The following is a 16456-nucleotide window of genomic DNA, read 5'->3' as shown; positions in this document are numbered from 1 at the left end:
ACTTGCCGGTCGACATGTTGGCCACCTCTTGTCCACATGCGGACGAAAATCAATGGTTGTCCCATCAAGTAGTTTTTGAGATTTTTTTTTGTCTGGCGGACACACACGTGCAGACCCAGTAAATGTATAAAGGAGTTGTAGTAAACCAAACTGCTTAAAAAAATTATTTAGAAATAATTATCGAGCGCCTGATTGTTATACAACCCAAGCGTACACAGAAGTTTGGCTAGTTGCAGACGACTAGGCGTTCTATCGACTTCGTATTGACGAGTTTGAATGTTTCTTTTCGTATTAAGAGGAAGAAGAGGAAGTTTTTTCTTTTAAAGTACACACACGTTGAAAAGCGACAAAAGTAAAAGAGAATATTAAGTATTAAAAAAAAAAACTAAAATTAATGCCATTACAAAATGACCTATAAAGGAGAAAATAATTTGTCGGGTCAAATTTAGCAACTATTCCATGTTCCAAACGTATGATATTAGGGCAGAAGAGTGTGAGCAAAAGTATGTATCCATATTCAGGCAAATATAAATCTTCCATTTACATTTAAAACCACGCAGTAGAAAGTTTTCCTTTGGAAAAAAAATGAAAAAAAAATGCTCTACATAACATGACCCTTTAATGCTGTGTCCAACGCCCCCTTAGTAACAACCACCAAAACTTAATTGCTATGCAAGGTGAATACTATAAACTATTATTACTGCTGTTTCTCTCATAGTGACGTAGCGTACACTCAGTTGAGTCATGGACGATTTACTAAATACGATTGGCCACGGCATTCCAAACATGACGTCATTTCTTACCAAAAGCGGAAAATGAGTCACGATTCGTTGCATTATACCCAAACCCCTTTCTGCTCGCGGAACTGCACGAAGTCGCTCTTCATGTGAATGACGCCACCCGGCATTTCAAGTTCTTCTGGCTGGATCTCTGGGCTTTACTACTCGCTGAAGCCGCGGGAGTTTTCTCTACTTCACTGAGAAAAATCCGGGTTCGCACATGCGCAGTGGAGTTTCTTTTGAGCCTCAAGCACAGCGAATACTGCGCCAGCAAAAATATTCTCACACAGACGAACGAAGCAAACCAGCAGAGACGCGGTGACAGTTGTTGACGCTAGATGGGGTTGCGCTCGATAGAAGCAAATTAGCGCGCTTATCAGTTCTCCAAATAAATCACAGTGTGACAATATTTCTAAGATAAAAAAGGAAAAAATAACAGTGATTGCGAATTTGCCTGAATACAGATATTTCTCACAAGTTCATGCACAGTGGTTTTGTTCTGACAAAGGATTTTTTTCAGTGGTATTAACAAGTAATTTAATAATAAAGAAAATCAGTGGTGACAAATTTTGTGATAAACAAGTGAATACATTTTTTTTTTTTTTCGTAAACGCAGTGTCTTCTTGAAATACGTGAAAATTTCGGTTTAGAGGAAAAAAACAGTGAGATTGTTGGTTTCTGGGAAAACAAAAAAATATTGTTTTTTTCCCGTGTGAAAGGAAAAATAACTCTCAAGGGAAGAAGATACTCCGTGTGATCAACAAACATAAATCTTTTAGTAAGTATCGTGTTTATATGTTCTTTTTTCCCTTATGTGTATTGTGTATGAGGATTAACATGTTATGTGGATATTGCAAAAAGAGTTAAGTACTATCGTAGTTCAGAACACAGCTTGTCACATCTTTGTTTGAAATGCCAATTATAAGCCGGCATGGAAAGAAAGAAGCAAAAAAAATAGTCTCATAAAATTGACACTTGACACGAATTTTTGTATATTTTTCCCGATATTACGACCTGTGAAGGGTTGTCAGTTAAGATCGGTTTTAGTTATGCGTGGGCGGTCAGCACATGAGGTCTCACAATCATTTGTTTTGATGTAAGTTCACCACTTTTTTTTTTTTTTTTTTTTTTTTCAAATTAGGGATTTCGATTCTAATTTCTTCATAATGTAAGGTCAGCATCGAAGATTTGTGTACTCACTCGGGACTCGAAGTCGAAATTACACATGCTAAGATGATGTTTTAGAGAACTCCCTCGTGTGTATACGGTTAACATACACGTGTTTGGCGTGGAAGAACCGAGTTCGAGTTCCGGTGGTAGCAGATGTGATTTAAATCCCACATACCACAGTTCCGAGTTCGAAACCATTTCATCCTGTCTCCGCGGAACAACGTAAGGTTACCACCTTTCAACTATTAGCCGAATTGTAATATCGCATTGACTGAGACACAGTTTTCATATTGTATGCAATAAATAAGGGACCCAGAAGCCCATATAGCCGTGGTGCAGAAAATGATACTAAACTTCAAATCAACCAACCATTGGTGTTTTATACATTGTGATACATAAAAGAATGTATCAGTATCAAGGGCGTCATTTAGGGGGGCAGGGGGCAGTTGCCCCCATGAGTTTGACATTTATATATGTTTTATCAATAAAATAGCAGTATATCAGTGAAAAATGGGAAATTTTACTTATATCAAGGGATTTTGCCCCCCAAACAAGAGCTGAAATCACGCTCCTGATCAGTATCCAGCAATGGTGCATCTAGAAGGTAAAACCTGAAGGGGGCACCCAGAAGTCAGACTATGATACGTATACCATGAGCTTACTATAAACTTTCAAAAATACATAAATAATATCTTCAATTATTTTTGTCACTCAAAAAAACGGGATGGCTAGGCCCCCCGGCCCCGGGGCTAGATCCGGCACTGGTATCCAGTTATAAACGAAGTAAGCAATGAGAAATAAAGAGGAATTTGATAGTTCTCCTGGAATTATTTTAATTCTTTCCTCATTCCCTGCCATTATTAAGTCTCTGTTGAAATTATTATTCTGAGTTTTAACGTCCCACGTTTATGCGCTGAGCTTAAAAGTGATGATGATAATGAGTTAAATAAAGGAGTGATGAAAGTGAGAGGAAACAGAATAGCCTCTAGAAAACTGTCAAATGCTGTTTTTTACTGTACAAAATCCACTTGGAGCGAGCTGGGATTGAACGAAGGACTCCATGCAGTAGAGATGAGCGTTTTACCACTGAGCCATCGCAGTCCCATTATTATGTTAGTTAGGACTACCTCCCTCCTTGATTTTTTTTTCTGGCACCGCCCCTTCTGATTTATTAGTTCTTTCGTTTTCTTATGTTTTATTAGGGTTGCCAGATTTTGTAAACGGAAAACCGGGACACCAATTTCAGGCTATACGTATATAGTCAGGGTTCCCACTCATTTGATCAGAATCAATTAATTACCTGTCTTTTATAGGTTACTACTCACAATTTTCCAGTTCATTCTATACACAGTTATCACAAATGAAGCCCCAGAAGGGATTTATAAAGAATGTAAAAAGATAACATAAGAGCTGCCTGGCGTTCGTTATTCCGAATTCCGATTTTTTGTGTTTAATAGGTCCTAAATATCGCGCCAATTACGGTACACTCTTCCATTTATGATTGAAGAAATATTTTCTTCTTTGTTTCATCATCATCTGAATCAGAAACGCTACCCGTCACCGGGAAAATGACATTCTTTCCTATTGATAGTGGTTTGAAAGAAAATTTTGCAATAGCATAGGCTATACACCCTCTTGAATATATATATTTTTAAATGCTTTTTTCCCCTATGGAAGCTAAACAGCCCATAGGACGAAAGAATGAATGAAATTTTCAAACTCCATGTTTGTTTAGTAAAATTAATTGGCTACACAAACCTTCTGTTTTTAGCTGAAACATACTAGTTCTTGCAGTTTTTTTTTTTTTTTTTTTGCAGTCTGAAGAACAAAAAGCGGGACAAACATGCGTCGCGAAAGCCTTTTTCGGGACAGTTAATTCTTTCATTGAAAACCGGGACTGTCCTGGAAAACCGGGACGTTTGGCACAGGGCCGTGCCTGGGGGGGGCGAGCGGGGCGACGGCCCCGGGCGCCGAAGTAAGGGCGGCGAAAAAATCGGGAGAAAAAGGGGCGAAAGAAAGGAAAAAAATACTTGGAAGGGTTTAAGAGGGTACCTAGAAAAGAAGTTCGGGGAGAAGGGATATATATATACTAAACTCTAATAAAGGATTCAGCAAATCGCTAATTTGCCATTTTATTTAATTGAATTTTGGGTTGGGTAGGAAGTGCGGAATGGGGTTTTGACTCAATATCTTCCCTCGATACAGGTGTAAAATCCTAGACCACTGCGGAACTCCATAGCCAGTGTAATCTATAACTAGCGATTGTGCATCATCCCTTCGAGCAAGCGAGGAGTTGTTTTTGTTTCTGAGATAGGATATACAGGTTCGAGTCTCCCAATGGATCATCTTGGGTGTTAGGAATCTCATAAGACCAAATCTGATGTTTAATTTTTAAATACGCGCCTTATACATAAAAGAGAGGGTAAGTTGTACTTTTTCAAACATAATAGTTACTTGTACGCAATTTTATGTTGCTTGTGATAAAGGAAGTAATACAATTATTTACCCTAATGTTCCCTCCACAGAAGAGATAAAAGTTGGCGTCTTTTTAATTGTCAAATTTTGGTAGGTATTTGTTCGTCCTGCTTCCAAATAGGCCTATTTATCCTAAGCTCTAAGTCAATAGTTCCTAACTTTGCTTATCGGGTTCTCTTCGAAATTTTATGTACATCACTCCCCTTCCATCCTTCTCATAGTAAATACAAAATACAAAACATATAGCGTCTGTAATGTTGGCTAAAGATGCGTTGCAAATGTCTTTGTAAATGATGCTTTGTTCACGATTTCAAAGTTTTGTTTTTATTTCTGCCAGCAGTGTGCGTTTTCCAGGTTGGGAACCATTACTCTTTAAGAGCTTCGCTATAATTCATTATAATCAACCTTGCACAATGCTCTTATAATCTTATTGTGTTTTTCAGATGTAAAGCATCACGGGCAGTAGCCAATGCTGTGCGATATTCCGCGCGGTGTTGCCGGATTTCGGACTCTCCTTTCCCTTCTCGCTCTTCCTCTAGTTGATATTATTACACATACATTGACAACATTATTCACAATGTAAATATACTATTCCAGCAAACTCAAAGATTTTGGCTGTGTATCCTAGAAGTATATATAGCAACTGAATAACCTACCTATTAACTTATTCCAGTGGAACTGCTAAACGTTCGTCTTCAACACTACTTTCACTATCGTCTATGTCAATTAATATTTCGCCATTGTCTGAATGTGACTCTTGTAAATTTTTTATTATGAGTTCCAAAAATTGTAAACACAAAAATTATTCTTCGAGCTTCACTTCGTAGCACTTTTTTTTTTAAAAAAGAAAATTCCGCACTTGTACTCGGTTTCCTTAAAGACATTGTCAACTATAATTTTGGAGAACAAATGAACTACCACGAAAGAAAGCAACCTAGACACTGATGAATTCTGTTTATGCTAGAAGAAGAGAAGTTGCGTTCCTACACACACAATCAGCTCCTTTGCTTCCATGTCTGTTCCTATAATAACATACCCTTATACTTGATGTAGGTCTCACAACAATCCATCTGATTCGTAAGCAACACGATATGGTCGAGTTTGTTTTGGGTTACAATAATTTATGACACCACTCAGACGCCTGGTGCTTTTGCATCCCTGCTAGAGGAGTAAAGAAGGAGTACGTAATTGGCCACACATACGTAAGGTATTGAAACGAAGAAAAAAAAAATCATACTGCGTTTCTTCTGTCGAATAAGGAAGAATCTTGCATGAAGGCAATTTCAAGACAATATTACGAATGTCCCATACCTTCTGTTCTTCCACATGAGCTCCCGCCGGGAATCGAATATATATATATATATATATATATATATATATATGAATCAAATTGCAGAGGCTTGTTATTTAATTCGATCGCTTACTATTCTCAAGGGTGTAGAAACGGGGGAAAAGAGGGCCTTGATTTTCCAAACTATTTCCAGCCCCGAAATGAGGTTCATCTAGTATATGTTTAGTAAACTTGTTTAATAGTTAATGGAAATTAGGAACGTTTATAATAAAATAAGATTTTTAAAAAAAAAGAAAAAAAGAAAACATCATCAATACAGTTTCTGTACCTAATTACAAGGACGCTGATTTCTCTGTAAATTGGGGGGAAGGGTGCATTCAGATGCAGAAAGCATATATTTATGATTTTAAGACAAATTGCATTCAAATTATGCCTAATATTGCACATTTACAAATAAAATGAGGGGCCCTGGCTCCCTCAGTCCCCCCAGGATCTCTCACTACTATATTATTGCATAATAATATCTGAGTTGATATTTTTTCGAGATTTTTCCTTTTAGTATTTTAACCTACATAAACACAAAGTCGGATAAACAGACTGCTAGAAACAGCGTTTGTTTTCTTATGAATAGCTTATTGATTTATCTCTTACAATTCGCTTTTCAACTTCAGTACTGTCAAGATCCGTCTTTTGTTAAGGTAGCATCGAGAAAACATAATATGTGTATAGTATACATGGTGAGTTAAAATGCTTTCATATTCTGAAAGAGGTCATTTGTTCTGTTTTTAATGTGTGAAAAGCTTTCCTCCCCCTGAAAGTAATGTTCCCCTAGAACAACCTGTTGGTTACACCCCTGATTATCCTTTAATAAAAGTTGAGTTCCATTTCCAAATCGAAGAAAAATCCACTGGAAATTAGACGGGACTCAACGCTCGTTTTACTAATTGTTTTATATGGAAACCTTTCAAAGCGTGTATCATGACAACCAGTTGTCATAAAAAGATGTAGTTTTCACGTATGTGTTCGTAATTCTTTTTTCTACTTCGTAAAGTGAGCAGTTAATGTGCTAATACAATATTTCTAATAAGCGCCTCTGCTATTGTCAAGATTCGCAGTAGCGCGAGAAGTCAGCGTGCAGAAATGCTTGTCGCGAATTGTCAACACCGCTCAAAGCCAATTGGACGCCGCGTAAAGCCAACTCAAGGCCATGCCGCTTCTCATCTGAAATCTGCTGTAGTTCAATTCTGCATTTTACCCTACCAAATAAAAAAAAGCCCATGTTATAAAAACAGTTTTAAAAAGTTTTATTCGGTTATCATTTTTACTTTTTGTTATAAAATCTTTTCACATTCAATCAGTTCTTTAAATGTATCATAAGTTTCACAGCATGAAATAAATCTTAAGATTTAACGAAGGTATCATGCATGTTATGCTGTACATGCGAACTCCCATACATTTTTGGTTTCATAATGGAATAGGATATACAGGGTGGCCCACAGTACAGTAATGAAAAACTGCGTTTTATGTTATTTCTTATTGTTATCCATCAAATACACTTAGTTTCTTTATTATTTGTTCTTAATGTGTTTTCACTTAGTTCTTAAGCTCGGAAGAGCCGAGGCAAATAAACCCATAAACTAAAATGTTGTACTTGATCAATGTAGGGGTGTATACCTACTTTTGGGCCACCCTGTATAATTAGAACGTAGAGAAGAAATATTAATAAATTAATTTCACACTAAAACCATAAGATACAGCAAAAAAGTAAGCCTACAGTTATCTGTATAAATTATCTGTACAAAATTTCAGAGCTTCAGTAAGTTTAAAATTTAAGTTGCAAGATTCGAGTCTAACAAAAAAGTGATTTTATGAAAAGCATTGTAATAGCAATGAAATCTTTTTGTTGGTTTGCTTGTTTGCTTTTTTATTGAAGATAGCGTCCCGTTTTCAGCATTGAGCCTATATGAGAGCTACATATGAAGATGGAATCCAAACCAGTGTTTACCCGTTTTAAATTTTAAAGATCCCCCACTGGGAATCGAATCCATGACCCCGTGCACGAAAGGAGCGTTCACTAGTCACAAGTCCAGCGCAGAGGGCTAATGAATTCTTTTGTTGTAAATGTCTATGCATTTCTTTTATTTTTGACTGAAAAACATCCCTAATTTTAGGAAGAGACTGTAATAAATAACGAAATCTTTCAATTTAACGTCGGAATTTCGGTGGCACAGTGGTTCAGCGTTCATCTCTGGTGCATGGGGTCCTTGGTTCGATCTCAGCTCGCGCCAAGTGAATTTTGTGGTGGACAAACACCGTGTACGTGGATTTTCTCGGTGTTCTCCCGTTTCCTCCCACTTTCTTCATTCCACCATTTTATTAATTTCTCATCATCATCGTCTTCTTTTAGCATAGTCGGCATTACCGTGTGGCGTAAAACTCAAAAGATTTCATTTGATTTCGTTTTTAGTTTAACGTCCCTCGGTTACGCCTTTTAGGTTAAGGGAGACGGATGATTCAAGCAAGTGAATGATGATTTAATAATTGGTAGAATGAGAATCTGCGAGGAAACGGGAGTCCCCCCATGATGCCGTCCACCACAAACTTACTTGACCGAGAATCGAATGAGAAACCTCACGCACCAAAGGTAAGCGCTCCGCCACTGAGACACCGTGGTCCTCTAACACTATTATAAAATATATACTTTTATATAAAATGTGCAAGAAAAAAGATCAACGAAAAAAAAAACAGAAAAGGGTGGTAATCGTGTAAAGCTGGAGGCAAGAAAAACGCTTCTCTTGAAGGAATGCGATTTGTGAGCCCTAAATGAATGGGTACATACGAATTCCAGCTCTTCTATGTCTCGAGGCAGATCACAGCGTATAATCATATTGCATCAAATCACAGGGAGTAGCAACTTAATTTATGTGATAAAGAAAAAGAAACAGCATGCATAAAAAGAAAATTCTTCATTTGTTCTTTCTCTTCTTCTTCTTCTTCTTCTTTATATGCACTTTTATTCTGTGATTAGTACAGGGCGGTTCTTGATCTCACGGTTGCTTCTGATGTAGAAAGAATTGAGTTAACTAATAAAGGACATAAAAGCTTAAGTAATGATAGATATGTTGTAGTGAACAAAGAGAAAAAAAAAATGTAAAGATGTGTTTAAGAATGCAGTTCTGCCTCGAAAAACTAGTTCTGTTCTTGTTCAGTGCACTTAGTAGTACTGTAATAGTACAAGAAGCCCTTTTTTGTAAATGAAATAATGCAATTTTAATTTGCATAAGTTAATAATAATACAAATCAGGGGCGGATCCAGGACCGACTTCTGGGGGGTCGCGGTAGGTTGTCATACTGCTACTTTTAAGGGCTCCAAACTTTGGGAAGGTTTTATTTATACTGTATATATACAATAAGAAAGTTTCCTCTTCTGGGGGGAGCGATCGCCCCGATCTCCCCCCTGGATCCGCCCCTGATACAAATAAAATTTTTGAGTTTTACGTCCCACGATTATACCGGTTAGGCTAAAGGAGACGGTGATGATGAGTAATGAGTGAAATGGTGGAATGAAGAAAGTAGGAGGAAACAGAAGAACCCCGAGGAAACCCACGCACACGGTATTTGTCCACCACAAAGTTCACTTGGTGGGAGCAGGGTTTGAACCCGAGACCCCATGCATCAGAGGTGAACGCTCTACCACCACTGAGCCACCGCGACCCGCCTGATACAAATAGTTAGTATACATACAGGGTGTGTCTCAAAAGTCCCCTGAAATAGAATAACTCTATTATTATCAGGGTTACAACAAAATGTTAAGAGTTGAGTTGATTTTAGTTTAGCATCGATTTGAGCAGCGAGGCTATATAAGACGTGGACCTACTGATTAACGTGGAATCTGAACCACATGAGCTCCCGCCGGGAATCGAACCCGGGTCTCTTGCGCCAAAGTCGCGTACGCTAACCGCTTAACCACGAAGGACCTCAACAAAATGTTAGAGGAGCAACCACCTCCGAGTATTATGTTTTCAATGTAAAATGGATTTTTTAAATCGGAGTTTGGGCTGTACTCTCATTATGCGCTGAATGTTAAATGAAAATGCAACGTTGCCCACAGCATTAGTGAATGGAGTTATATTCTTTTACGCTAACGTGTTGATGGCCAGTCCTCATTTCAAACATATCCCCGTCTGTCAATTCAGGGAATTCATGATTAGCGTGAATCGGAAATGCTATGAGAACGCTATATGAGGAAATTGAAGTCAGGAACCATATTTCGAATATAAAGCTGCTTAAATTTAACAGTCTTCTGTAACGCCCTTTTCTTGTTGCACCTTACAAGTAATTCACACGCGTATTTTCATTCTTTAAAAAATCCGACCAGCTTTCATTAAATCTTCCCAATTTTGTTTCTACAAATATTAACACGAAACAATAGGGTTTTGTGCTAAACTTTGTATGTACTGTATGTGTGTATTCGTGCTGATAACAGTTCATTTTGTTCTGTGGGAATTTTGTTTCTTTTTAATTTGTCTTCGCTTTGTTTTATACAAACAAGTGTTGAATTATATACGTTGATTTAGTGAAAGAAATAAAGATGAAACAAAAATGTCTCACATTACACACAACACACAAAATTTAACCGCTAAGATAAGCATGTAATAAACGCATTTACAAAGAAGCAAAACAATGATTCCGCAAAGAAGGCATGAAAATACTTTATTCTTCACATACCGTACTTGTTTACATAACCATGGAAGCTTCCTTGTTCGGTATACACAGATCATATACATCTTTTGTTCTTTTCGTTTCATTTTGTTTTCGTACGACATGAAACGTTTTTTGTATATGAAAAATTTTAAAACAATATTAACGAGTTTCTGAAAACTTAAAGAAAGTACATTTTTAAAACATTAACGGTTTGGGACGTAACTTTTTTAACGATGTGTTGAATAAATGTTTTGGGATTCAGTGGTCAGGTATTCACACGGAAGTATACTTAATTCCTTAAGACTGAATATGTACTTCGTGTTAAAGTCAGAAATGGCACCACTTAATATTACTGTACTGTTGTCAAGGGTTTTCCGATTGTTTGTCAGAATTTTGATAATATTATGTACTGTATAGCTAAGACAAATGAAAATGTCAATACCTGGTTAGTCAAAGTAGAGTTCGGCTGCAGCCACATATTTTTTTTTTTTTTTTTTTTTTTCCATTGCCTGGCCGATTTTATTCCAAGGAAGTTCACAGCGGGAAGTTGCTCCGCACCGTCATCAAGGAAGTTCGTTCCTTTCAAGAACTTATCTAGATGTCGATGGAAGTGGTAATCGGTCAAAACGAAAAAATGAAAAGAAATGAAATCTTTAAGTTTTACGTCCCACGGTTATGCCGGTTAGGCTAAAGGAGACGGTGTTGATGAAAGATAAGTAAAACGGTGGAATGAAGAAAGTGGAAGGAAACGGGAGAACCCCGAGAAAACCCACGAGCACGGTGTTTGTTCACCACAAAGACCACACGGCGCGAGCTGGGATCGAATTAGGGACCCCAAGCACCGAAGGTGAGCGCTCTACCATTGAGCCACCGCTCCCCCGTCGGTCAAAATGAGACGTCAGGAGAATACGGTAGGTAAGGCAGGGTATCATACTGCTATCTAATGAAGAATTTGCACCGTCCTTTAAAGCGATATGTAGGTCAGCATTGCCATGCAAGATGAGGGCACTGATTATCAAACAATAACACGGTGGTTGAGTGGTCGAACGCTTACCTCTGGTGTGTGAGGTCCCAGATACGATTCCCAGCCAAGTAAGGTTGTGGTGGACAACATCGTGGTGATGGGTTTTCTCGGAGTACTCCCGATTTCTTCCACATTCTCATTCCACTATTTCTTCTCCCATCATTCACTTGCCTAAGTCATCCATCTCCTTTGGCCTAACGGGCATAAGGTTGGAGATTTAACTGAAAGATTTCATTTCGTTTCATTTTTTTCGAAGTGGGTGACATGAAAGTGCAGTCTCCTCTCGAAAAGTATATCGTGTTTCTGTTAGAAGAGCTCGTTGTGTCGTCCCGTATCTCGCCACGAAAATTCTGTCTCGTCCCGTCTCATAGGCAATATTAAGAGACATGGCTCATAAAGGGCACTTTTCCCTTTTTTTAGTTGTTTTAATTCTCTATACTCGCGTTTCGTCAGATTAAATCCGTACATGTTCTTTCGACATTTCCCCGCCTCTTAATTCAGGTTGCTCTCAAATGTTCCACCCGGGGGAAAATTCTCGCCAAAACATTTGACTGGCAAAGGATTTATTCCAGATGAGATTAGATATTTTAGTCGTATAGCCATGAATTTTATTTATGGCATTCTTCATCATAGATTCAAAACGATTTTCTTCGCCTTCCCACTTTCACATTGGTATCGAACCCATAATTCTTAAGTTTGGCTTTGGAAACCGGAAGTATATCAAGATATGTATTCCCATTAAGTAGAATGCATATCAAATGACTGCTGAAAAGAAGAAACCGAAAGAAATAATAATAAAAAAAAATGTGAAAGGAGTTCCATAACCTGATTACACCTGCCCACATGTGGATTTCTTTCAACTCATTTTCTACCGATATCTGTTACAACGGCTCTTATATATGTTGTAGGTGCTTTTCGTTCGATCATCCCACATATAAGCTTTATGACAAATAAGCGGAGGCCAATGCGTCATAGGAGAAAGGGGCTTGGCTGTCGTATAGTAAGTATACCCTGGAAACGAAGAAACTTGCTGTCGGAAGTATGTCAGACGATGCGATGCGAGGCGATTGCTGTAAGGAAGAAGAGAGAAACAGCTATCATAGTTGGAATATTGTAATATATGTAGATTGTTCATTTTCTCGGAAGCATAATTAGAAACATATATTTTCATATTTTCTCTGTATATTAGTGTGAGAGTTGCCTGTGGAAGTACAATTCATGGAATAGCGTGATATCTATATGTAAGGAAGGAAAAATATAGCTTATTAAGTAAGTTTAATGACTTTAATTTTTTTAGAAACATTTAACAATATCATTAATTTTAGTTTTCGAGAGATTGTAAGAAAACTTTTGCTTAAGGGTTAACCATTTGTAATTTAAATATAAACCATTTAGTAGTGAATTTCCACCTTCCATCAGGGACCGAATAGGAAACAAACTACAACGTGTGTTATATTAATAGTGGGTTACGGAAGGGTTCGGAGTTTTAACCACCCCCTTAAGCAAGATATTATGGGAAAAGAAGCATTTACTAGGCTAAGGGAGACGGCAATGATGAGATGGATCATAACAATAGGGGAAGTAGAACGAAAGGGGAGAACCCTGAAAACCAACGCACGAATGTTTGTTCACCACAAATCCTTTAGCGGGAGCTGGAATCAAACCAGGGACCTCACGCATCAGAAGGAGGGATGTACCACTGGTCCAATGCAGCCTCCAAGGAATGACGTAATAACTTGATGGAAGTATTGCTAGAACCAGTGAGGAAGAAATCCTTGATAATGTGTTAATTGAAATGCCCATTCTTCGCACGGAGAGAATAAGAATAGGTCTATGAAAAGTGTTTGAACCTTTCCTCCCGTAGGATACACATTTGAATGAAAATGTCTCCCTTGTTGTGCAGGCAACCTTTAACGAAGTGTTGCCGGATCTGTTAGGACCTGTCGTAAAACAAAGTCCCCCATGGACGTTATCAATATCTCACATCACAGTATTCTTTTTCAGATTATAAGTCATACGTGTACCAAGTTTGGTTAAAATTGCTTTAAGCGTTCCAGCGTTGCATTTTTGGTGCAGTAATAGAGTGTTAATGCCTTATTAACAAAAGTTTAGAAAAATACATTAAAATGGAGTTCTTTTGTTATTATGGGATGAAGTAAACAAACGTGACTAAGATTGGGCAGTCTCCCTAAGCTTTTGATGGCTAAAGTTTTTATGGATAGAATATTAGAGAAGTGTTTTTTTCGCACCCAATACTTTTAGTCGTAATCCCATTTGTTCGTGACCTCCTTCAAGGCCTAAGCAGTTGGCATAGTGCCTTTGACGTGGGAGATCTGGGTTCGATTCCCGGTGGAATCCTATGTGGTTTAGTTCCCACGTTTCAAACTATAGGTCCACGTATCATATGGCCTCGGTGGTGCAAGGGAATCTTAATTGTAATCAAATAAAGTCAAAACGAATCGAATCAAATTAAGTCAAGTCAAATCAAATAAGTCAAATCGAATCAAATCAAGTCAAGTCAAATCAAATCAAATCAAATAAAAATAAATTCAAATTGAATCGAGACAAATCAAGTCAAGTCAAGTCAAATAAAATAAAATAAGTCAAATCGAATCAAATCAAATCAAATAAAGTCAAGTTGAATCGAATCAAATCAAGTCAAATAAAATAAAATAATTTCTTTGTTTTACACCACAAAAAATCTTTTTTGTGCATTTGTCTGAATTTCTGTTAATATGGCAATAACATTGAATTACCTCACAAAAATAACCTTTTCAGTGCATTGTTACAAAGATCGTTGTTTTATAAAGTTTTTATCGTTATTATTATTATTTTACTTTTATTTTTTAAAAAATTTTAATTGCATTGTGGAAGAAAATAGTCTTTTTCTTCTTATTGCGAAATGAAAAAATGCTGAAACTTTTTGATATGAAGTAGAACAGAACGTCTAGTCGTCTGCAACCAGTAAAACTTCCCTGACATGTGGGTTGTATAAGCACCAGGCGTTTCATAATTATTTCTTAATATTCTAATTTTGTTAATTTGAAGTAGAACGATATCTAGGGCTAAAAGTGTGTGAAAATATTGTACTGTCAAGGTGTTTGTGTAATTTTCCAAACAAAATTCAGAGCTCTATACTTAGTATAGGACTGCGTGAAATTTGAGTTTCAAGACTTGAGGTAATAAACGGTAGCCAACTAATAAAAAAGCATGGAAAAACAAAACGGGAATGTTAAACAGAATGTCGAGGATTTAGAGTAGCGAATGAGAGAGAATTTTTGTTTAAAAAATGTAGAGGTGGAAGTTTTATATGAGAAAGCGATTTCTAAGGAAAGTTATTAAGAGAGAACATAACATACAGCATTGTCTCTTAGTACATGTACACCACATGAAGGAGTTTGGTTTTTGAACCAAAGTTTTTAGCAAATTAAACTTTTATCAAGTATAACATTTTACCTCAAATTAAATGAAATCTCAAATTAAATGAAATATACTTTAAGATGAATAAACATGTGAACATACAAAAAATATTTAGGTCTTTAGATTTGTTGAGCAAGCGTCCAGTGCTTATACAACCATCCTCTCACCGAAGTTTTGTCGGTTGGAGACGACTAGGCGTTCTGATTTGGCTTCATATCGCAACAAAAAGAAAGAGATTAGTTTTAGTTTTATTTTTAGCAGTGTATTCCATGAATAGATTAATATTTTGCATCCTGAGCATTATAAATAACCTGCTGATCTCAACAGTACTACGGATAGTTTTATCAAGTATGCCTGGTACTCTAATTACTCTGAGAGCTCCTTCGGGGCTAAGCGGTTAGCGTACGCGCCTTTGGCGTGGGAGATCAATTTTGATTTCCGGCGGGAGCTCATGTGGTTCGGATTCCACGTTAATCAGTAGGTCCACGTCTCATATAGCCTTGCTGCTAAAAGGGACGCTAAACTAAAATCAACTCAACTCTAATTACTGTGATAGAAATATATGCGGAAACCGTTTTTTGACTGTCCATATCTTGGGATCAATTAAACTTATCATCTCCATCAACATGTTCGATCCTACTTATTTGACTCTGTACATTCTGGCCAAAATTAATTCTGACTCACCAACTAGTTCTTCATTTTTATTCTTTTCCGAAAGGACGCATGGACTGTCAAGAGTAAATATATATAAAGAAAATTTTGGTATACTGAACTCCGTAAAAATAAAACTGAATATGGATTAGAAGTGATTAGTGTTAGGTTGTGAAGTTTACTGATGTCTTCGTAGAAAAAAAAAATGAAATGAAATCTTGCAAGTTTACATCCCACAGTTATACCGACTGGAATAAAGGGGACGATGATGATGAAAAATGAATGCAATAATAGAATAAATAAAGTGTTAGGGAACGGTAGAAAACCCACGCATGCGATGTTTGTCCACCACAAAGTCCACTTGGCGCGACCTGGGATCGAATCAGGGACCCAACGCATCAGAGGTGAACACTCTACCACTGAACCACCGCGGCCCAATCTTTGTAGATCATTCAGTACTAAATCGAGGTTAAGTAAAATCAATTTTACTCTTATCCAATAGAATTGAAGCAGAGGTTGATTACTGCAAAATTCGATTTGGTTTTGGAGTATCTTCATATAATTTTATTAATTAATGACTCCTATATGTAGTTTTTTTCAACTTTTTGTTTAGAAAAACCAGTGCAAATAACCCACTGAAATAATTACGAATCTTTGCAGTATTCTTCACATATGATTATTATGATATAACATACTGAAAGAGAAAATAAGTTAACACTTGAACTTATGTGAAGTCATGCGAAAAACAACTTTCCAAAAAGTAATAATTACTTTTAAAAAAGGAAAAAAAAAGTGATGTGAAATGTACCATATTTCCGTACAAACTACAAATTGCAAAGAAAAGAAAACAAGAACAAAAACGAAGAAGACTTAATGACATAATTAGTTTTTTTTACACTTCAACCTCTTAAGAATGTTAAGTATCTAATAATTTCTTACAAA

The 16456-nt window shown here is 37.0% G+C and overlaps 1 protein-coding gene across 1 annotated transcript in view; it reads left to right on the top strand.

Annotated features, from left to right (window-relative positions):
* The first annotated feature begins 852 nt into the window (after positions 1–852).
* MESR3 (misexpression suppressor of ras 3) overlaps positions 853–16456 on the top strand; it is a 91563-nt gene continuing 75959 nt past the window's right edge. The window contains exon 1 of the mRNA XM_081758257.1: positions 853–1557. The gene's annotated coding sequence lies outside the window, so the exon portion shown is untranslated. The remainder of the gene's footprint in view (positions 1558–16456) is intronic.

The sequence above is a fragment of the Thermobia domestica genome, chromosome 5, assembly GCF_964235325.1.
Source record: "Thermobia domestica chromosome 5, izTheDome1.hap1.1, whole genome shotgun sequence".
NCBI lineage: Eukaryota > Metazoa > Arthropoda > Insecta > Zygentoma > Lepismatidae > Thermobia > Thermobia domestica.
The sequence above is the reverse complement of the archived record's forward strand: the minus strand, read 5'-3'. Positions and strand labels throughout refer to the sequence as shown.